Genomic DNA, 24,004 nt, shown 5'->3' with positions numbered 1-24,004 from the left:
CAATACCCAGCAATAACTGAGGCTGCCTGGCTCACGTGCAAGGGATTTGAACAGTCTCCGTCCAAGCGATGAACGGGAAAACACACCTATCATCCCACCAAGCGCTGGCAATACCTTTTTGCTGGCCGAGCGGTGCAGTCCTGGTGTTGGTCTGGGAGCAAGGCGTGTGGCCAAGGACGGCGTGCAGCAGAGCTGCAACCCCCACCGAGCCCGTCAGGTAGCCAGGACGTCCTTCTCGTGAGGGTGTCCGACAGACCTTGCCTCACCGTAGGGCCTCCTCCGTTCAGTCTTGGAAGAAAACACTGTGCAAAAAAATAGTTTTGTTCTTTTTTGGAAAGCTCTTAACTGCAATCGGTAAATCCGGGCAAGAAACGTAGAGATTGCATTAGAGGAGATCTACGGCTCTCATCACCACTGAGGGACTAACATCGGGTGAGCAAGGTGCTTTGGGTAAAAAGTGAATGTAAAGGGGCCAAATCTCACCTCTTTCGAAACCGACGACACCGCTGCCGTCGCTGGAGCCCGGCTGTCACCCGGTGAGCCGATCCCCGGTGAGAGCCCACTGGACGGACGGCCGCCGCGGGTCCCAAGCGGTCCCACTGCCGCCACCCGGGAGAGGAAGGCTGGGCGCTGCGGAGCCTCGGCACGCCAAATTAAAAGCTGTCCATTTCACACTCCACTCTTCCCCGGCCTTTGGCAGGGGCTATGATATAACAGGTTTTGCATAGCTGCTAGACATCTTCCTAATAGTATCCCCTGTGAATTCTAAATTTCAGTCACAGCCTCTAAATTTTCATTAAGAGCAGTCACACAGAGAGAATGATGGATTAGATTTTATTGTTGGAAAATCTCCAGATAAAATTAAAGTGCTTCTTTCTTTTCTGAAACCTTTACCTTTCCCCTGTGGTGCCCTATAAATAAGGTATCAAATAATGTTTATCCTTTTGAATTCTGCAATCTTACATGTTTCATGCTTACTCCTGACCACTTTCCTGCTTCTTCAGAGATGTCACTCTTCAGTTAAAGCCCAGGAACAGACACGCTACCTCACAGACTTTGCTTTACTATAAAGCAGCCTGACTTTGTGTCCCAGCAGCATGTAGGAGACTTCACTTAAGTCCAGGTACATATTTGTAAATATAGTGTTGTCTCTTTCCCTTTCCTGGAAGTCTTTCTTTCATTTTCTTCCTCCTTCCTATCCAGTTCCCTGTGTCCTTTCTTTTTTCCCTAGCTCTCCATCCTCTCTGTGTACATCCAATCTGTGCAGCTTGCAGACAGATGAGACACCGCTTCGGTATACGCCACGATCACGGGGCCCGGGCTGAGGCACTTTCTGCTGGGAACCAGCCGCTGCCTCCAATAGCCAAACCGTGATAAGTGGTATCCGCTCCCACTGCCCCTGGCCAGCAGATTTTTATAGCAGATGTTGTTTCTTCCTACGGTGAAAAGGAGAAAAAAAGTATCCTTTTAGGACAGAGGTCTTAAACAGTTTTAGATGCTTTTAGTCTTACTAAAGAAAGCAAGAGCGCTGCAGGCAGTTGGTAGGAAGTGTTCAAGAGCTGGTAATGCTGGCATGATTCATACTGGTGTCAGCTCGTTTAAATTAAATTCCACGGGGATTTATCCAGCAAAGGCTCCAAACAAGTTTTAGACAGCATCCCCCACCCCTCTCACTTCACAGCATCTTAAATTAATACAGTGCAGAGGCCAGGACTGTACCAAGACAAAAGGTTGGCCAAGAGAGGAGGTTTCTGGGCTCCCAAACAGAGGGAAGGGTCCCTGCTTCCCACCACAAGCACAGGGAATCAACATACCCAGGGGAGAGAGAAAAGCAGTTTTCCTGCTGAAGTTAACACAAGTCATCACTGTCAGTGGGGGTCACTGTGTCTCGAGTTGGAGCCGGGGTCCCACACGGGGTCTCAGCCCTGGGGGATTACGTGACTTACTGTAGCTGGGCTCAAAGGATGTCCCTCATCTTCGGCAGGGCTGCAGCCAGCAGCAGCGTTTCCCTCATCCCAGAAGGCTACGGCTGGCCCCACCAGCACCGCACAAGCAGGTCACTCCTGGAGCTCTTGCAAACCAGCAATATATTGCATTTCCAGGCTGGCCGGAGCCTCGAAGCAGGGTCAAGGCTCCCTTGCCAGCCTCCCAGGACTTCTCCTGCTGCTGTTTCCCCATGGCACAGGCTGTTATGATGGGCTGATGGGTCATTCCCACCATTTCAGTACATTTAGCTCCTGATTTACCCTGCTTGGGTAGGAAGATAACCCACACTACCAGAGAGCCAAGCCAGTTACTTGTCTCAAAGGTCCTCCAACCCACATGGATCAGCCAGGGCTCAGGTCCCTCAGTGTCCTTCCTTTCTGCCCAGAGAAGGTGGAAGGACTTCCAAGAGGAACAACTTGCCCTTCTTCTCCTTATAATGCCTCCCGCCAGAAGCATGCAAGGGAGCTATCAGCACAGGTGATCTGTGGATATCAAGCTCATTAAAATCATTAGAGTTTGACAAATTTGCACAAGCTGGGCATCAGGCTCTTGGTTTTCACTCCAGTTTTGATTAGCCACCACTGACCTAGAGGCTGCTTAACAGAGTAAGGACCCCAGGCTGAGCCTGCCGGCACCCGTGGCAGTTGTCCCTATAACTATTTTCCTTTGTAAAAAAATTTCTCAGAACTCTTCTCGCACCAGTGGAAAAATCATATATCGGCTGGGAAACAAACAGAAAAGGATCCGAGTCTCATCCTCTCTGCTGCATTTTAATGTCATCCCAAAGGAAGCAGCGCTGCCTTGGCCACTTGCAGAACTCGCCGAGTTTATTGGCTACTTTTATTGGTTTGTCTGTGCCACGTTTTGCAGGCAGCTGTGCCAAGAAAACACCGTGGCTTTCCAGAGACGAGGCCTCAGAGAGGCAGAGGTAAGCCCAGGAGAAGAGTGAAAAGCTGGAAAGAGGAACCTTGTAAATTTGGTACCAGCAAGGATGGAGGGGTGCCAAAGCTGACCGAAATCTGCCATGAAACGAATCAGATCGCAGCCTTCCCTTCCCTGTGCAGAAGTCACGACGCCCACAGCTGGGAGAGCGGCCAGTGTTATTTTTGGGCAAGATTTATGCAAGTTCCAAGCAGAGTCTCAGCGAAAAGGAAACGAGGGGGAGAGATGGAGGTTTCTTTTTAACAGAGATGTTGGAAACACATGGAAGTCATGAGCAAAGAGTTAGAGCACCTACTCTGGGGTTGAATACCTCTGGACTGGACAGACCGGGAACAGACCACCACGGACCAAACACGGCTGTTCCCCAATAGCTCGTGAGCTGCAGCAAGAGATCTGAGGAACAGCTAAACCAGGGTCCCCACCAGACCTGTCCCCAGGTCCTCCCCCTGCCCCAGGTCCCACCACACGTGCTGGGTGCAGGATCACAAGGCCGTGGTCCTAAATTGCAAATACGATTTAGCTGAGCAGAGGAGGCAAGATTGCTTTGGCCGCTTCCTAAAAGGCCAATCTCCACGGCCCCACTGTGGGACGAGGGGAGAGCAAGGGGCACAGGGAAGCACAGGACCTTTAACTCCATTTTCATTTGGGAGGGAGGTGTTGACATTTTAAATGCCATGAATAATAGATAATTGGCAGTGTCTTGGATTCATGAAGTCACTGAAAAGCAAAAAACCCCCTTTTTTGATGCCTGTGTTAACGATCCAGTATTGGGTTATAAGTGACTCAAGTGAGGACCGTGCGATGGCAGGGCACGCTCGGAGCCGGGAAGCGTGCCCGCGGGCCGGCACGCTCGGCAGGGTGTTTTGCAAGGATCAGCTGGACGCCATCCTACCCTCGCGCTGCTGGTGAAGTCATTGTGGCTTTGCACCCCCCTCCTCGTCCCACTCCCGAGAGGACGGGGTAGAGCAGCTGTAGCTCAGCAAAAATCATCGTCTTCTTGCCTGCCACCTCTCTGGGGCCCCGGTATCGCAGGCACTCGGAGGAGAGGTTTGCTCTGCCCGGGCTGAGCTCTTCACCTCCTGACTTGTGCCAAGTACACACGGAGTCGAGCAGAGGAGAGAGCAGTTCCTCGCCGGAGGGTTTTGCTTGTAGATGAAGGTGTGCAAGTAGGTCCTTCTGGCTGCTGATCACCCCCACGTAGGAACGCCAGAGGTACCACAGCTCCGGCACGCACTGCAAAGGTGGGATGTCTTACAATAAGAAGGAAGCACTTTCTTTTTACTACCCGGTTGTTCCCGGTGTTTTGCATCTGTTAGGCACATCACTTCTTGAAAAGAGGAGTGGACCAGCTGCTGCTCCCTGGAAATCATGACTGGAGTCTGTGTGGGTATGCACACCTCTGCATCCGCATGACTCTGCACATCAAAACCGCTTCATGCAGAGGCTCAGTTACTCTGAAACCATCCCATGTTTATGGAAAGAGACTCAAAGCTGAATTTCAGAGGCTTTGTCCACTGATCCTAGCACCTGGACCATCAGGGTGGCAGCCTAGCCCGGTGTAGGTTCACCGATATCAATAAGATGTGGCTGCTGCTGACCCTGTCGTTGCAGCGCTGGACTGTGTACCCCATGCACCCTATCCATCATTAGCTTGGGTCCTCTGCCCGCCCGCACAACACCATGGCTAGAAAACCCCAAGGAAATGCCGTCCCTACACAGGGAGATGCTGGGAGCCGCAGGAGTCTTGTGGTCCCTTCTGGGAGCAGGACATGCAGGGTCACATCAAAAGTCCTAAGAAATTCAAACCCTGGGGATTATGGAGGAATCTGTATGCTGTTTTGCCAATATACCCTAATTTTCTCTTTCTCTGGCTAATTCTAATCTCAGATAAGCCTCAAGACATTACACTGAAAGAAACAGCTAGCTCAAAGAACACATGTGGCCTTATCTTCTCCATGCATTCATTTGAATAAATCTGTTCCGAAGGTACTTTACATAAACACGTTGAAGGACAAACCCTGGCTCACCTCTAGGGAGTCTGTCTTATCAATGAAGTCTATAGGAGGCTTTTAACGGACTCACAAGGGCACCGGCGTTGCCCTTAGGAAAATGCACTGAAAGTCGAAACCCCAGGTTGCTATTCTACTTGCACTGTACCAAACTATCCCTCCTCCTGTGCTCAGTTTTCCTATTCATAAAACTTGAGTAATTAATACTGAGTAACTGCTGAGGGATTTTACAAGCCTCGGTGAAAGATCTGTTATTTACTGAAATGGGGAAGTTTAACTTGGAGAACATCACATTAAAGCCATTGTGAGTGCAAAGCTTTAAGAATGTTTTTATCAAATTGAAACTAAATGGTTTGTGGCAATAAGAAAGTTATCTTCAGGAAAAACCACCAAATTGAAGTTATTCCTAGGTTATTAGCTGGAGCGGATATATTGTTGGTTTAGTATCAAGATGTGTGTGAACAAAGACCAAAACTCAACCACGTATCCAAATATCAGTAAGGCTAAATATCTTTACCAGGGAACTCATTATGGAATTTTGGAAAGAAAAACCATTTTGAGGAAAACCATCCCAAAAATGTACTTCTGATTTTTTTTTTTTCTTCATCCAAAATAAGGTTCCGATTTTTACCAACAACAATAATGTTAAAAAAGATCTGGATTAACTCGAAAGCTATTTCACTTTCACTCCATTTCTTTTGCCCCTCCACAGGGAAATCCACAGTGCACAGTTTCCAAATGTTAATGAACAACAGTCCTTTCTCTGTACCTTTTAGGGCCTGATTCACCATGATCATCCATAAATATTACTTTAAAAACTTTCCTGAGGAACTCCCAGGGGCCATGAGAGCAGCCGATGTCAGGAAATGTCAGATATTTCTCCCTCTCCTCCTTGAGACGCTGGTAGCGTGGTTGGAAAAGAACAGATGCGTTAAATGCTCGGAGATTTACAGCACCCCCCACACACGGGAACCATAAAACGACAATTTGTTCAATTTCAAAAGCAGACCTCTGCCCGTTGCAGGACCTTTCATCACTGTTTATAAAGCTGGGCTTAAAAAGCCCCGGATCTTTTATGATAAAATGGACACAAAGTTCATTTTTCAACTGTTGCAATGCCTAAAAAATGGAGATGTGTGCAGGCGGAGGAGGGAAGGAGGCAGCCCCTCGCTGGCCGGATCCTGCCCTGGGCTTGCTCCTGTCTCTCTTTGGCATGGAGGTATCCCAGAGTGGGCAGGTTTAAGGTAACGGGGCCAGGAGGGGTTGGAAAGCCTGGTTTAGCAGATTGAATGCCTTGCAAGGTCTGCTCCCAGATTCCCTGTGAGAACCTCAGGTGACCACCGATGGAGCTCATACCTGTTCCCGACCTCCAGCGGGCACTGGGAAGATAAAAATCCACTCGTGACCAAGAAATGGTTTGGTGTCACAACACGACAGTGTCAGTCCAGTCTATCAAAACCTGGCCTTGACGAAGGTCTTTGCACAAACGGCTGAAGACCAAAATCACCATCCTCCCTCTTGTTCTTGACCTAGTTCCCCCATCACCTCTGCATCTGGGATCAGCCTTCAGGTAGCCAGGATGCAACGCCTCTTTCAAGAGCCTGACACGTCACCAGCCACACAGCAAAAGCAGATTTTGGCATTTGACGCAGATGGTTTCACCTCCACAGAGCCTACAAGTGTTTAGTTTCGGCCTCAGACTCAAGGTGGCCCCAGACCAAAGCACTGGATCACTCCACATCCCTACCACAGACCGGTGATCTCTGCAGTGTTAATTTGGCTCCAAATGCTGAGCTGCGTCCTCCTCTGGCATCCCAGCCCTGGAAACCAAGTGAGGAGTGAAGCAACATTACCCACGTAATGGATGAATAAGAGCAGAGTTCTGCATTTATTGCTTAAGTAGTTTGAAGTGATTGTAATGCAGCCAGATTTATTTCTTATATACAGTGGTGGACTTATTAAACTTCCAAAGGAGCTCTTTAAGCTGTCATTTGGGGTTTAATTGCTGAATATAACTACCTGCTTCTAAAAGGCTGCTGTGGAACAGCCCTCCATCCACACACCGACGTCTTCTGCTCAGAAGAAGATCCCCAAAAGCACAAAGGGTTAAAGCTTTGGCCTGCCTAGTCCAGTCCACCCCCTCCTCCCCCAGTTTGCAAATAGTAGAAAGGAAAGGATTAGAGGGGAGAGATTTATGGACTAGCCCATCACAGAGCCTCAGTTCGCACTTTGATGATGGGGGAACAGCCCTGCTCTAACAAAGGGGCTGTAAAGCATGCCCACCAGTAAACTATCTATTGGGGGGAGCCAAATCCCTCCTTGGATTATTAAGGGCTCTGCGAGTCCTTGGGAAGAAAGGCTGCACCTTTTTTATTGCTGCATTATTAATAAAGAGCTGGTGAAATACTTACTGCTGCTCCGTAAATCTTCCAAGGGCAGGAGTAGGTTGCACAGACATTTGGGCTGGAAGGAAACGGAGGGGCCATGGGGCTTGACCTACATCCCCCATCCCAACCGTGGCGAGTGTCTCTGGAGCGGGGATGCAACAGGAGCCCAGCTCCGCTCCCAGACCTGCGGGGAGAGGAGATCCGTGCCCTGAAGTCCCCCGAAACGTCCTCTGGCTGCTCCATCCCCAAGGTGCTCCAGCAGAAGCTGTGCCCGGAGAGGTCCCCAGCCTCGAGTCACAGCTGGGCTGGCTGGGATGGCCCCTCATGGCTGTTCCCACCAGCCCAGGGGTCTTTGAATCCGTCCCAAGGGCTGGGGAGCAACAGGGGCTGTGGGGATGGATCCTGGAGATGCAAAGCCGCCTTGCCGAGGTCCCCCAAGAAACCAATACTGAATTCATAGCTATAACTTTCATCTAATCCCATGCAACTCTTCTTTTAACATCTTCAGATGTAGTAACTCCTCGGGTTCACTGTAGCTCACCCAAGAAGGAAGGACCAAATGACCTTTTAGAACATTTTTCATCCTCCCATAGTTTTCTTTAGCAGGGAGGGAGGAGTTAATGGAAAAACAGTAGTACTACATTTAAAAAGTGAGAGATGGCAAAAAAAAAAAAAAAAAAGTCTGCTGGCACTACCCAATCAACAAGCAACTGGTGTTGAATACGGGCTCAAACCAAACTACCATCCATCAGATCTGGATTTACAGAGGAGTCTGGGAGGAGGGAATAGCTCACACTGGTTACTATGCTCACAACACGAGACTGTTCCAGGCCGGACACCCAGGACCTGTGTCCCATGCAATGAAACGCATTTGCTCTCTCATGCATATATCCTATTCTGAAACAGCCATGAAAACCCTGCTTGCTTGAAGGCAACCACAGTAGCGGAGGGAGGACATCACCCATCCCCTTGCTCTGTCCAGGGCTCAGCTTCTCCCACGTTAGCACCTGTTTGGAACAAGCATCCCCCAAAAAGCCCAGAGTGCTGAGACCCGGAGGAGTTGGCTGCGCTTTAGAAAAAGCAAAAATAAACAAACCCTCATGACTACCAACAAAATCCAACCCACGACAACAAAAAAAAGTTTCCTTCCTAATTTCAGCTTCTGGTCATAAAATTTTACTTTCATGTAACAGCATGAAATCTGCACAACCGGAGCAGGGGTTTTTAATAAAAGGCAGAGGTTGATGTAATATCCGAGCCAAGGTGTTTTTATAAGCCAGAAGAAGAGAGACAGAAACACAGAAGGAAAATAATTTTCTTGAATTCCTTCCAGAAAGGCATTTTATTTAGATTTCCTTTAACCATGCTGAAGTTCTCCTTTGTTTTCTTGCATGGGTTTTCCCCCTTAAAAGCTGTCCCTCTTAACCTGTGCATTAATGCCAGCAAATCCAAGCCACTCATTTCTTTTTGCATCTCAGCCCTAATGCATTTGAAATGCATTAGGGGGAGGAACAGAGCAATTTTCAGCATGCATTGGGCTCCGCCTTGCCCCAAAGCCCAAATCACGGTGGAGCCCAGCCTCAGAGGAAGGTGCTAGGTGTCTTGCACCCAGGATAATGCTCCTCTTCCAACACCACGAGGATGGAGGGCAAGCGCTTCCCCATGTCCCAAACTGTGAGGTTTGAGTAGAGAATAATGTCTGCTAAAGGGCCAGAAACAGCTCAGTGAAAAATGACTTCCAAATGCCCCCTGCTCTGGGGATTTTATAAGGGAAGATGGATCTTTCTATCTGTTTTCCTTTCTTCTTCATTTTTCAACTCTTGACCTACACTGTGAACAGAAACCTCCCGGGTGTCAGCCTTCGGCAGAGGAAATGCTTCCTCCAGTTCATTTGTCTTCGGTGGTCTGTGCAGCTGAAGAGATGCATGTGGCCAAAGAGATGCTGTTCCCAACCCTGCCCATCCTGCCTCCGCCGCTCTGAGTGCCGGAGGGTTGGATTTGCAGCTCCGTTAGCAGGGATGGTACCAGCCATCCCTCACCTAGCTCTTTGCTTCTGGGGAAACAGGAGCGAGAGCAGCCTTGGCCCCACTTTTGGGCAGACACACAGCCCAAGACAGAGAGAGGCTCATCTGTTTAAAAAAAATAAGAAGTTTTGGTATTTACCTGTGTGTGAAGGACCAGATCGTAGAGCTGGGAAGGGTATTGCTGGCCACTGCCTCCCAGACACTGTGGGTCCCAGGAGGGCTGCTCTGCTTAACTCATAGAGCAACCCCAGTTCAAAGCATCCCTTCTCTCAGGTCAGAGCATGACACGAGTCACAAATTTCAGACACAGATTTCAAATGCCTTAAACCCCATGATTCCCAACTCAAGGTCCAAGGGCAACATATTGCCACAAGATGTTCTTGCTTCCAGCATCGCTCATGGACACTGGAAACCACCACGGCAGTAGACCCAACAGGGAAAGGATGGTGTAGTTTGCAGCACCCAGTTTGGAAGATAATCCAAGCTCGATGATTGGGAACCAGTGCCTAAAGGTTTCCGGATGAAGACATTTCTGCTTAGCACGTTATTGATAATTAGGGTGGAAATAACTAAAATGGGAGGATCTGTATAATTGAGACCTATGGGAGGTTCTTTGTTGCATCTTAGACAGCCCCAAACACACATTGCCCTGGATGTTGTCCACCTCCAGGCACAGAGCAAGGCTGGAGCAAAAAAGAAGAGGAAGAAGGAGTGAAAAGGGGGGTGCCCAGATGTCGTCCCCCCTCCCCAGCCTTTCCCCTGTCTTGGTTTGAACATGGGGCCCTTATTTTCTTACTGTTTTTCAGAGCGTCTCAAGCATGACCACGATGGGGACCTCTCCCCGGCGTCCGGCAGAACTGTTCCATGCAGGCAGCCCAGGCGTTTCGCATGGCAAAGGGGAAGCGACTGATCTCCAGGAAAGCGATTTATCAGCAGCTGGTGACCTGCGGAGCTGAAACCCCGGCTGCACTTGTTCCTGGGCCATGCTGCGGAGCTAATGGCATAAGCAGGGGGAAGCACAGATGTGAGCAGCACAGCCACCGACAGCAAGATGGATGATACCTCGGGACAGGGCTCACGCACCTTTGGCTGTCTGGTACACGTACAGCATGACTTCCAAACTGGGTGTGGAGAGGAAGAGGCTGGGGGCAGCAGTTCCCATCCTCACCCCAAATTACCTTCATGGGGAAACGGAGGTGAGGCTGGACCACATCCTTCAAGTCTGGCACTTGGGCCAGCAGCTCTTGTCCCCCTTCAACTGGAAGATAAGCAGAAATGTCCTTGCAAGATTTTCTGCTTTATGACAGTTGCTGAGAGGTTGTACGAGATGGGGCTTAGCAAAGGCCACAAAACGGATTTCCACAGCCAGGAAAAGGAGGCTTCAGATGCACATTTAGGGAGGGAGAGAGGCAGAATCCATAGACCCCGTTATATTTCAGTGCCACGGCTTCTATCTTGGACTTTGCTGTCCATTTAAGAAGTAGGAGATTAGTCCCAAGTTTACAAGTTGGCCCTGTCTCCTTAGAAAAATAAAATTCAAGAAAAGAATTTTTATAGGACAATTTGTTGCTCTCCATGAAGGCTTGAGAAAGCCAAACGGCATGGTCTGCAGGGCTGCAGCTCTGGTGTGGAAATGGATACGGCAGTGTCCTGCCTGCTCTCTCCCTCTTTCAGCAAGAAGTTTCCCTTTGGTTTACAGCAGCCCATGCTCCAGGGGAAAAAACAACAACTGCCGCTGTTATTCTTTATGAAGGCAGCAAGAGCGCTGAATAAAAGAGGCTGCATCCAAAGCACAATATGAGATGAAAAAGACATCCAAGCTCCATGGCGCTAGATAAAACAAAGCACACACAAAAAGAATCAAATGCTGAAATATGTATTTCTTGTGGGTATGAATAGAACTGTCTATGTTTGCCTTGGAGACAGGGGGAAGGAGGCCAAACAGTTTAATCTCAGCAGGTATTGCTTTTCAGTACAGAGCCATCGAGCAATTTAAAGACCTCCTGCCAGGCCATTTCAGCATCGCACAGCCCCGCTCTCTCCGAGCTGCTCGGTGCTGGCCCGTGGAAAGGTCACCTCCGCTCTGCAGCCCACAGACAGGTAGATCCTCCACACCTCTTGCCCTACCACAGATGTTAGCAATAAGAAAAAGCCCAACAAGTTCAAGGTAGCAAACCAGCCGTCTCCATGAGCTTTATCCAGCCGTCGCCCTGGTCTCCCCAGCCTGGCTCCCACCACTGGGCTGTGCCAGACCATCTGGTGTGTCCTCACTTCTCTGAACTCAGGGACTTTGGAGTGGAGGGTAGGCAACTGGGATTTGTTCTGGTGGGCTGGTAAAGCACTGGAGCTGGAGAGCAAATACCTGGTATCACTGGAGCACACCGATATCTCTAGGAGTCTCGTGAGGACATGCAGGAACCAAGATCCACAGATTTATGTCTTCATAAAGCCACAAAAAAACCACAAAAAAGAGCTGGGTTTTCACTCATGATAAAAGTTGATGTGGACATGATAAAAAAGATTAAATGCTCCTATTTAAAAAAAAAAAAATCATATTTTTTCAAAATTATTTCCAGGCTTGGAAATCCAGTGGTGCTGCTGCCATCCTGTTTTCTTCCTCCCTCCACATCCCAGGGCTGTGCTTCAGCACGTTTCCCTTCACGTCTCTGATCTTGCCCCAGTACTCACCACGCACCCGGCACCAGAAGTGCTTGAGCACTTTCCAGGCAGGTGCACACCGTGCTGGCATGGCCATGAAATCATATGGTGCTCTCGTCTGCTTAAAAGGCAGGAGGGACCCATCTGACATGGGGTGATGAGCAGGTCTGGAGGAGCAGGGCCAGGTCCCAGAGGTGATGAGTGAGCGCAGCTGATCATTCAAAGAGGTGAAGGCAGAAGGTCTCCAGGTGTGAGAGCAGGTGCCCTGCAAATGTTTTCCACATATTTGCTTGGATACTGTGATGAGCTTATCTGAGAAGAGCCCTCCAGATGCCAAGCGTACCCCGCTGCTCACCGGCAGGTTGGGCGCGTCAGTAACTCTCATATGGTGTGCCCTTGCAGAAAGCGTATGGTGGGATCAGTTCACCATCATTTGCATCTGCTTCCCTCACCCCACACCGTGTTACCATCTCCCCTGTCTCTGAGCAGCCCATCCACGTGCAGAAATTCAGTGCCTGACAGTGATGGAGAGCAGAAGCAGCTGATGAATGACATTAAGGGCGGGAGGAGGTGGGAGATGTTTCCTGGCTAATCTTTTCCTCCTGAGCAAGGCTAGACCTGCTCCAGCATCTCCTCTCCGGTGCTTTGGGCCAGCCTGTTACCCAACCTTGTTGCTGTTCATCTCTGTTGAGAAGCCAGGTGGTCTGAGGAACACCCCCATCCTCCCTGGGCATGTTGCCTCCAGTACCACCCACTGGTTCCCTCATACTCTGAGGCTGAAAATATGGTTTTAATAATGTGTCCATAAATCATTCTGTCCATAGCAGCTGACATATGCAGTGGTGCTGGGAATAGGCCCAAACTTCCCAGGTGTGGGAAAGCCTCCACAGTCAACCCCAGTGCTGGTGCTGTCAACGGTGGCCCCCGTCAGCCCATGGCATGAAGGTGGCCACCAACGAGACCCAAGGGCAGCGGTCACCACTGGGTGCGACCCACCCTCCAGGGGAGCAAGGGTGGGATTCAGGGCCCTAAACAGAGGTATCCGTCTGGTGCCACGTGAGATGCTCTGGGGTCTCAGGGCAAACCATGGGGCTGCCAGGATCTACGGGACACCTGAGCCTGCTGGAAGAGCAGCTGGAGGCCAGGTGAGGTCCTGCAAGGCACCTAAATGGGACCAGGCACCTACCTTCAAGCACCCAAAATGGGCCCAAGGTCTTGACGTGGGACCTGGGTCTTGGTGGTGGCATCAGCTATTAATACCACATGAGGATCACCCTGCAGTGAATCTACCTGTGCATCCCCAGCCATCAACAGACCTGTGCTCGCAGGTGTCCGGGAAGGGTCAGCGCTGCTATAATCCCTCTTCCACAGGTGAGGAACTGGAGTACACAGAGATGAAACAACCCAGCCGTGTTCCTGGGGGTCTGGGCTGTCTGAGGTCTGCCACCGAGCACTGCACTGACAGCGTCTGCACCTTGGACATGTCTTCTCTCCTTCTGCAAGACCGCAGGACAATCCTGCTTTCTCAGCAGCAGTGAGAGGCATCGTGGAGATGCTGGTTAGCAGAGATGGCACGTGCTATCTCCAGTGGCAGCAGATATCACTTAAGGCTGCCTAAAAAGAAATGTCATGTCAAAACAACCACATCAACATGCATTTTTTACAGCTCTCCCTAGATTTTTGTCACGGATTCCCCCAACGGAGTCACGCTGGCCTCTGACAGATACAGGATATGTCTCGTGACAGATTGGTTGTTTTAAAGGTATCCTGTTCTCCAGCTCTAATAATTTGGGAAGCTCATTTGCAGCCTTGAAAGCCGTTAGCCAGCAATTCTCTGAGTCTGCACAGAGTTTGCAGCCTGTCAGGCTCCCCTGTCCCTGAGCATCCATCACTCTCACACTTCCACTTCACTCCTGCGCTGACACTGAAATAACAAGCGAGATCCTGCACCGGTGCAAAGCAAGTACCCCCAGCTGTACATCAGGACAGTTCCTCAGCAAATAAACTGCTTGGGATGACTTTTTTCCTGATCTCACGATGGATGATTTCAGATTTTAAGCATGGGTTGGGTTCAGGGCAAAGGCTGCTGTGAAGAGCAACACCCCATCACTGCTGCCTAGACCTTCCCATTCACCCTGTTCTTTCCATCACCTCCTTGCTCTCAGCAGTGATGAGACTTTCTAGCAAGAAAAGTAAAAAAAAAAACCAAAACAAAAAAACAAATCACAGAACAGATGTATACCTGTGCCCCAGTTTTGGAGCACAAGGCCTATTTGCTGCCTGTACAGACATTTGAAGGGAAGAAATCATTCCCAGATCGAAGGCTTTGACTCTTCTCAGCCTGTTTCTTTGTCTCTGGCATTCGGAGGAGTGACGGGAAAAGCAGCTGGCCGGGCGCGGGGTCTTCGCAGTGGGACTTCGCCTGATATCAAGGTAACAAGAGGGGTTTTCACCTGATGCTGGAAACAATGCCATCCATAGAAGCCCACATTGTTACCTTGACATTTGGAAGCAATTACCTGCATGTTATGTAAAACTTTTATTAAACGACTGGAGAAATTCGGTAATGTGTTAATCATTGGTTGAATGACATCTGCTTAATACCAGAGATTTTTGAACTGCAGGAGAAGGGTTCAGCAGTTCAGAATGATTACCAAAACATATTGCTCCTTTTTTCGTTCTCCTATGTGTTAATTTTTCAGATTTATTATCTTAGGCTCCTGCGTCTAGTATTTTCACTACATGTCAACATCTGTTATATCTCTGCATTTCGCAGCTCTTTAGTCTTTGCCCCATGAAGCCTTAGGCACTCGGATGAGAGACGCAGCCAGCTCTAACCCAGGGCTTATGCAATTTTCCAAACTAATCCAAAGGACAATTACCAGGGAAGTTTGGCTCGCGGAGGCATTTCTGGCATCAAAAAAAGGCATCGGTAGATGGACTCAAACCCAAAGAAACCAGGCAGGTTTAGAGACAAACTTGGCTGTCAGGAGAAGACTTGGAAAGTCTGGGGCACTGCGAGTCTGCTGCTCTTTGGGAAACATGTTGTGGGTGGAAATGTGTCATGGAAAGATGCTCGGTTCGTTCCCGCTCCTTTTATTCGCTCATGCAGACCTGGAGTCATTCTGTTCATATGGCAAGCCATAAAATCCTCCAGGGACGCTCATCCTTTCAAAACGCAGAGCAAGGAAAGAAGAGATGTTCTGCACAAGACACTGCGGCCAAGGGGCTCTGGTAGCGCGTGTGGTGCAGACACGTCCACGGAGATCTGGGACCTGGCTGGGACCTGGGGCTCCAGGCTGGGCACAAGCATTGGTACCTGGGCAGAGGTGGGGGACTGGGCACTGCCCATCATAAACTCACAGTCTGGTAGGGCTGGGATTCATCCTGCTTTCTCCTTTTTTGTTGGGGGGAAGGGTCATTCCACAGGGCATCTCTGCCGGGGGCAACCCGGGGTCTCGTTAGCTCCTGCGGTCAAGGTGCTGAGCAGCATCAGCCCAGGGCTGGAGAGAAGCATCATCCTTGGAGCGCTGGGATTCCTCCCGGCTGTGCAGACGGACATTCCCATGGTCTCCCAGCGACGGAGGCTCCCGTACAGGTATTCCCTTTGCTGGGTGAAAGCCGGTGGCCCCGAGGGGCAGCGCATTGCCCCACACCCCAGGGACCAGCACCCAGGGCAGCCGGATGGGTGCACAAACAGGCAGCTGCCTGACAGCCAGCAAAACCTCTCCTAAAGCCATCAGGAGAAATACAGAACATCCCATCAGGCTTTTATTGGGCTTAAATTGTGCAGCGGCACTGCACGACGGATTTCATCCTGTATATATTAAATATCTGGTTAACCCGGAGCAGCTCATCCCAGGCCAGCTGAGCGCGGGAGGTTGCTGCAGGATGGGTTTGGGAGCGGTGGGAAGCAAAGCGCAGCCGTCCCTCTTGGGGCATCGGTCGACGGAGCTGTGATAGAGAAGGTTCACCCTAACATGACTTAATAGAAAATCTTTTTGCAGGTAATTTCCATGCACTGCCCTGGATCATATTCCAGAAGAAACTCGCACTGTATACAAGCCAAATGCTTTCTACTCCCAACCGTCAAGCCACGTTTCTAATTTATGCTTTTTTTATTATTTTCTTCCCTCACCCGTGATCTGCCTCCCCTCCCCAATAAAAATTACAGCTTCCATTTATCATTTTTCTGAGGGTTGCTATAAATTCAGCTATGCCCCATCTCTCCTGCTTAACGTAACACAAACTTTCTGCCTGCCTCCCTTTGTAGGTTGTGTTATTTCTGTAACCTTACACATCTCCTTTCCGGATGCTCTTTTGAGAGGGGGAAAAAGTAAAAACTAAAATAACCCCCCCATCTTTAAAGGCCATCTCCAAAACCACAGAATGGCTGGTATCATATACAAATAAAACTTGCAGTTTTTAATGGGGGAACTTCCTGCTTTTTTTTGCCCTTTTTTTTTTTTTTTTTTTAATAAAATGCTTTCAGTAATTAGCAACAGCTTGGACAGGCAGGCAGTGACACTTGCTGTGACACTTGCTGGCCTCTGGGCCCACGGGACCAGGGGTCACTTCAGGAGGGCTCCTGCCATTTGCTCCCAAGCCATTTTGCATATTTAACTCATGGAAGGTTTGTGCTGTTGTTTTGGAGGCACGGGGAGAAACGTGCGTCCGATGCTCTGGTTCCCATTGCTGCAGTACCACGAGCCTGAAAACACTTATTCCTTCTAAATTCCCGCCCGGAGTAATTAAAAGAAATCATAAAAATGTGGGAATGGCTGTATTTCCCCCGGGCTTGTGGTCCAGTATCCATCCTCTGACGGTGGCCAGCGTGCTTCAGAGCGAAGCGGAGACGACCCCCTGCCTGGGGCCGTTCTGGGATGAGCTTCTCCACGGGGAACTTCTGCCTCCCTTCGAGCAGAGCCTGGCTCGAGTTTATGCTGAGAGTTGGCCAGGAACCGTTCCCGCTCTCCGAAAACTGCTGATGGAAACAAAAGATTTTCCTGCTTGTTGCATTTTGTCAAAAAAAAAATCCTCCTTTTTCTCCATCTCAGAGCACAACTTTTCAAAAGTTTTTCCATGAATAGGAGAAAAAGGTCAAATACAGAGCAGTCGGTACCCGGCACGGAAGTTTTCAGGCCTGGTTTCGAGGAGGAAAACAAGGAATTTTTGCAGAAGTTCACAGCAAGCTTCTTCCAAGCCTGAGCACAAGGAGGGAAGAAGATTAATGCCGACATGAAAATGTAACCAATGGGCAAGAATTTTTGGAAGACTCTGCTTCAGTCTTTCTTTTTAAATCCAATGCTTAAAGATGCTTCTTTTTACTTAAACATGATTTTAAAGTGCTAAGCTCTGGCAGTAGTTCTCCTACTGCACAAATGTGTGACCTTGGATGACACCGATCTGCCAAAAAAGAAGGAAAAAAAAAGGTGTTGCTGATATTTATTTATTTTATGCTCCGATTCCTCATTCATCATCAGGTAAATTTGCTCTTGGCAGCACCGGCAACTTCCTCAAACGCAGCCAAGGTGACCACTAAAATTAGCATCAAATCCCAATAACACTTTACATCATGTACACGTTATTTTTCACTGGACATAAATTGTGAGGTGTTTCACTTTTGTTTTGAATCCCCAGGGGATCAGGTCATTACTCCGGGCATCAGTCCATGCCGGGGACGGAACCGGCTGATGCAACCAACTCCAAATGTGGAAGTTAAATTTTTTGTTTCACTGGAGAAATTTTCTCAGTCCTTGCCAAGATGAATTACTAAAACGTCTGAAGAAACAGCACTGACCGAGACCTCAGACAGTAAAACACAATTTTCATCCTCTCTCATAAATTTTTTGCTTAATGAAAAGTCCTCGAGGAGCACATTTCTCTGTCAGAGCCAAGGAAAATAAACGTGTGCGTGGTTAAACAGCGCCGATAGCCGTGAACGCTAACGACCCTGCCCGTGTCCCGGTGTTATTAAACATCTGCATCTATATCCCTCCTGGAGACCTCCCCACCTCCGTCATCCCCAGGTAGGAGAGCCAAGGGATGCTCTGGCAAAGGGACTTTCTGCATCATGCTCGTGCCACGCCGGGACCATTCAGTCCTCACTTCCAGACTGCTTTAATAGAGAGCTAGGCAGAAAACGCAGACTTCTCCTCAGCAGAATATAACGCTGTTTGGCTGAGGTTGTTGTGAAAGCCCCACAGTCAGCAGGATGGTGCAGACTCGGGTGGCCGTGGGCGCCTGGTGGTCCGGGACAGACGGCTACAGCCCTTCTCATCCCCAGGTGAGATTTTGAGCTAGAGAAGTGGAGCAAGGCAGGTAGTGCTAGTGGGAGGTGTAATAAATTAAATGCTCGTAAAGGTGTAGCATCATCCAGGGATGCTCACAGGTCACCAGGCCAGTGTCCTAGTAACCCTGGGTTCGGAGAGACTGAGGGTGAGGGCAGGTAATGGGGCACGCCGTAGTGCCCGAGCCCAAAGAAGGGGGGTCATGACTTGCTCCACGACTGTGCAGGATCCGGTAGGCTGCAGACCTCACCCGCCTCGTCCTCCTTGTCCTCTGTGGAAGCTGCAGGCACAAGAGCAGGGAAAAAAACCCCATTGGCGATGGGCAGATGGAAGTTCCCTGCAGGGGTGGCCGGCAGGGATAACACCCGAGACCGACACTCCCTGATATCTCCAGGCATCACCCAGAACGATGTATGATCCCCATCCTTCCTGAGCCATGGTGGGACCTCCTGGGGAAGACCAGAGACCTTGGGGTGTCATGCCCAGGGAAATGAGGCCTGAGATGGGGTAGGATCGCTACTTACAAACACTGATGAGCAGGAAAGAGCTGGTTAAACTCCAGCATTGGCATGAGAAGACAGGAGGAAAACGCTGCCCATGAATATGCTTAGGCTGGAAAGTAGAAGAGGGTTTCTAAACATCTACAGAGAGGCCTCCTGAGAGAGCTGGAAAGAGCAGAAACCTTAATGGAATTTAAAATGTGCCTTGATTGATTTGTGAAGAGGATCATGTCAAAGGTCTGATGTGAGGAGCTGGGGAATCCCACCCGGTCCCCTGTACTTCTCGTTTGCCAGCCAGCAGCCCTCCTCCTCTCTGCGCCCACCACCAGCACCCCATGGGCAGGATGGGCTCTTCTCAGCTCTTACCTCATCAGGTTCAAGACCAGCCAAATGTGTCCTGCTGGCTTCTTGGATGCTTCTCCACCTGTGAACCCATCCCTGGCCACTTCTCCTTGTCCCTCCACCCTGAAACCAGCCTGGCAGGAGCAGCCCCAGGTGCCCACTGTGGTCTTGGGGATCACTGAAGGTCCTTACCTGCATGAGGGCTGGTGGGACCCAACATCCTGAGGAGAGAGATGGGGAGACAGGAGCCGTGTCCTTATTACTGGTGGGGCTGGATGCTGGCATCCAAAAAAAGGCATCTCCCACCCGTCGCGAGCTGCGTGATCTCTGTGTGGGCTCAGCCCGGTCTCCACTAGTGTGGCATTTCAGCGCTTCGCCGGGGATGTCCCTGTCCATGAAGACCACCCTCCCTCTCCCTCAAAGGCAAAGGAGGGGAGGACAGGAGCACCAAAGTGTCAAAAGCAACTGGAGGGGCCGTATCGGTGGGCAGGAACGCCCACGGTGCCAGCCTTGCCCGCGGTGCCGTGCCTGCACCCCTGGGCAGCCCCAGAACATCAGAGCCCATCACCGGGGCTGGGGGTCCCCAGCGGGTGCCTTTAGCCGGGCAGAAACACCAATGCTGGCTGCAGCGGGGTCAGGGCTGCACCCAGCAGCAGGAGGGTGAAATAAAAAAAAAAAAAATTAAATGTGATGCTGAGGATCCTTATTTTTTCCATAAAAATGAAACCCCAGACAGCAGGTGAGGGTGCTGCCAGCCAGGGTGTGTAGGCAGGGGTCTGCCACGCACATGGCCCTGCCCGTTAAGCTGCTGATTTCATGGTGCTAAAGGGGGTTGGGGGGAGTCCGGGGGGGCCAGACCGCGCTAGAGGGCACTGTCGCCTGTGGATCACAACGGGGGACACACAGGGGATTTATAAAGATGCTGACATAGCCCACCTCTGCATCATGACCTTTGCTGGAGTGAGCAACTGGGCCGCTGTTTGAAAAAAAAAATAATTTAATATATTTTCCATCTGCTAAGGCTGCAGAGACATGCTGTGTGAGAACTGCTGGGTGCAATATTCAAACCTTTGCTCTCTGAATATTGCAATACTTTTTTTTAACATGTTTCAACCCAGAGACACTCAGCCTTGTGCTGGGTCCGAATGTAGCCAGGGAATTTCCTGGGCTGGAGAAGGTCAGAACTTTGGAGGGTGCAGCAGGGCTGGGTGTCTTCCTCTGCATTTCTCCTTTACGGGTGGGATTTTGTTCGGGGTTTTGCATCAGAGCAACAAGCAGCATCCCTAGGAGGGGAGGAAGGCAGCGCAGGGGCTGCTTGTGGAAAAGCCGTGGAGCGTGTGCTCACAGGCAAAAAATCGCTTGTTAAAGAAACTAAATGAGCAAAAAAGCAAGCCCTGCCCCTGCAATGCATCCTTCCCTGGGGCAGGGTGCGGAGGCTGTTCCAGCGAGCGCCGTGGTGCGGCGGGAGCAGCCGGGATGGACGGGAGCAGCTCCGATTTCCACGGATGAAGCTGCAGGGGACGCGGAGACAGAACACAAATTCCTCGTCTGGAGTTCGGCCAGGACCCCAGGGCTCGCACTCCTGGCTGCAAGTGCCACAAGACTCCTAACCACGAGGTGGTCAGGATTTGGGTTTTACATCATACCTATTTGTAGAGGGAAAGATTAAAGGCCTTGTGGACTCTTACAAAATCCCCGGTAGCAGCAGCTCTGGTGACTGGAGTCAAATCAATTCCAGACTGAGACCTTCCATTAGTGGAGACCATTCAGGGAAAAAAAGGGAGAATATTTCATTTGCCCCCCTCAAAGGGCAATTTCTGTGTTCCCAGTGCTGCCGGTGAGGGCTGGAGAAGGGTCTGCGGGCTAAGACACATTTTTGAGCGATCTCACTCGTGTCTTTCACACCTATCCACAGTAGTGGCCAAAGGGAGAGAAAAAAATCCTGATTTGCATCACGTAGACATCCTGTCTCACCTGAGCTGCGTCTCTGGAGCACAAGGCCGTCGGGAATAGCTATAGCTCAGGCTGGTCCGAATCCAAGCTCTCCCCGGAGAGCTCGCAGTGTGGGCGAGGACCTGCTCCCGTGTGGACCCAGTGGTGGAGCATCCACTGGGAGACCACTGCTGTCCAGAGACTGCTCACCTCCACAGCTGAAGCCAAACCCAAACTTCTCAGCGTTTGTCCTGATTAAATGACCTGGCAGGAAATAAACTTCCCAACCACCTCAAGATGCCTTCGGAAAAATGCTTTTTGGAAGGGTGTGTGTGTGTGTGATTTTAGCAGGAAGGGCTGAGGAGCACAGGCAGAAGAAGGTGTGAGGTCTTCTTGGAAGACATGTACCCCTGTTGCTGGTTTGAGACCCAGTGAAATTGGGAGAAACAGCTTTTTGGGGAGAGGACCACCAAAGGCATTAACTCCTCATGCCCCTGGCAGTCTGGTGCACCTCTCCATCCTCAGCAAGCAGATATTATCTACTAGAGATTTATTTCCAGTCTTCTTTTCAAGACATGATGTCAGGATTATAATAACCTGACTAAGGCAAACCCTGGATGGAATTACTATTGTGTTTATCAATTTCCTTTTTCTTTTCTTTTCTTGTCTCGCTTAATCATGGAACAGCGTGATGGAAAAGTCCTGTTAGACCAACCTGCCTCCCAGCCAAGGCAGGACTGAACCCTACGTCCACCGTCTTCTGTTTCATCCAGTCTATTTTTAAAAAATCCCTAGTGACAAGACTTCTTGAATCACAGGAGCGAGAAATGGAAAAGACCTATTAGATCATGCAGTCTGTCTCCTGGCCAGTGCAGGCTGTTCTCTGCAGCCCAGTTTTTAGTGTTTTAGCTTCCACCTTTCTTTCCCTCAGGAGATTATCCTGCTGGCTAACAGATCTCACACTCAGGTTTGCTTGATGTCATGCTGGAAAGCAAAAATGTCCGGCATTGGCCTCAGCTGACTGAAAGTGCTTTAGGTCTGGTCTGCGGGATGGAAAGAGGGTGAGTGACCAGGCACTGCCCTGCCCGCACCCCTGCCACGTTCCCCCGGGCAGGGGCACACGGGACCGGCGCTGCTGCCGCAGGCACTGCTGCACCACGAGTCCCGGCATCGCTCATCTCGGCTGCTGGGAAGGGACCTGTCCTGTTCCAAACCCCTCATGTTTCCCTGTGCTGATGCCGTACCACCTCCGTGGTTCATGAAAAAGATGGACAGACCAACCTCGGGCAGGCTAATTAGCTCTGCAGCATTGCTGTTAATTGGTTTTTAAGCAGAAATGGCGCACATCTGCCTGCAAATACCCCCCCAGCACACGGGTGCTTGCTGCCTCCTGCACGCCCGCACGGTGCACACCTGCAAAACCCCATGCAAAAACCTGCAACCTGCTGTGCTTCCCCCGGCACGTTCCCTCAGCACCGTGGAGGGAGCTCGGATGGGTGCTGGGCGCTCATACGGGTGCTGGGGGCTCCCATGGGTGCTGGGTGCCCGTGACCTGCCAGGGAGCAGCACAGCTGATGTGCCCAAGCCATGAGATGCCCTTGATCCCTTGCGGCATGTGGTTTTCAGCTCTGCCCCAGCCTTATCTGCCTTGAGTAATCAAAAATAATTGGTTGCTCCCCAGTGGACTGATCTAATAGCAGTACGAATAAAGTTATTTTGAACAGTTGTTCATGAGTTCATCTCCTGGAAAGCCTCAGCCCCAGCTGTTGCTGTGCTTTTGATTAAAAAAAAATAATAATATATTAAACTCAAACTGGGGATTATCAGGGCTAAGCACGTCTCAGCCCTCCCTCCTCCCCGTGTCAGGTGCCCGGCCGGGCTATAAACCGCTCTTTGTGTGCGGCTCCCTCACCCCTTTCTCTCTGAATTGGCACCAGCGCCGCCGCGATTTGGCAGCTCTCCGGCGGCGCGCCGAAAGCGGGATGCTGGCAGCGCCGGCACGGCTCGCGGGTGCCCGGGGTCCGGCTGGCAGGCAGCGGCAGCAGCAGGTTTAGCATGCAAACAGTGGCCGAGGCCTCCGGCCAAGTCCATTTGTTAATGGTCAAGCTATGGGGAGCTTTTTGGGGAGAAGGAAATCGAATTAGGCGCCAGCGGGGAAAAGGGAGGGTGGGAGCGGGGATGGGGAGAAACCGTGCGGGTCTCTGACCACCCTCCAGTTTGGTGAAGCGCGGAGGTCGGGGATGCCGAGGAGGGTGCTTGGGGACAGCGTGGTGGTCGGGGACCCGCAGCGAACACGAGCACAAGCTCGGCCCCGTGTAAGCCCAGGGTGATGGTGAGGGTGTCCTTTTCCAGCACAGCTGAGCCCCTGATGCTGGACCCATCCACCCGCCTGCAGGCAGCATGTGGAGGAGCCGAGCAGCGGGATTTTCCCTGCAACCACTGACCCACAGCCCATCCCTCCAAAGCAATAACCACCGCTCGTGGTCCAGGGACAGATTCTGAGCTGAAGGCTGACCACAGGGCAGAGACGTGCAGGTTCTCCGGGCAGGTCATCCCGCCCGGGGACCCTCGCGTGACATATTCCCAGGGTCTGCGGGTGAGCACGGAACCCCGCTCCTCCTCCCACCCAGCTCCACCATATGGTTTGCTGCTCCGTGGCCGCCTGCCACTGCAGACGGTGAATCAGCCTCGTCGCTCCAGCAGCACAACCTTTGCGGGCTGGAGGTTTTTGTTTTTAAAGCATCCCGGTCTCTGCCCTCATCCTGCGGAGAAGGCAGGAGAGCGCAGGATGGAAACGTCCCCTTTCCCCTCCGCAGCAGCGGCCGCGGGGCCTCGCTGCCGGGACGAGCCCGTAGCCAGGCGTGCGGCGAGAGCCAGGGCTCGGGCTCCGAAAAAGTCAGCGTCGGAGCAGTTCATCTCCTCCCTCTGCCTGCC

General features: G+C 50.9%; 1 long non-coding RNA gene across 3 annotated transcripts; it reads right to left on the bottom strand.

Annotated features, from left to right (window-relative positions):
* LOC138690571 (uncharacterized) lies at positions 1 to 19,551 on the bottom strand. Of its 3 annotated transcripts, none has more exons than XR_011329368.1 (5): positions 19,163 to 19,551; positions 7,349 to 18,576; positions 1,947 to 6,757; positions 484 to 1,436; positions 1 to 302 (listed from the first exon to the last, which is right to left on the bottom strand). It is a non-coding gene; the product is annotated as an uncharacterized lncRNA (long non-coding RNA). The 3 variants fall into 3 exon arrangements; XR_011329367.1 differs by having other exon boundaries at positions 484 to 6,757; positions 7,349 to 7,508; positions 10,145 to 18,576; XR_011329366.1 differs by having other exon boundaries at positions 484 to 6,757.
* Between the last annotated feature and the right edge of the window lie 4,453 nt (positions 19,552 to 24,004).

This window comes from Haliaeetus albicilla, chromosome 22, assembly GCF_947461875.1.
Source record: "Haliaeetus albicilla chromosome 22, bHalAlb1.1, whole genome shotgun sequence".
In the NCBI taxonomy this organism is placed as follows: domain Eukaryota; kingdom Metazoa; phylum Chordata; class Aves; order Accipitriformes; family Accipitridae; genus Haliaeetus; species Haliaeetus albicilla.
Note: the sequence above shows the minus strand (reverse complement) of the source record. Positions and strands in the feature narration are given on the sequence as shown.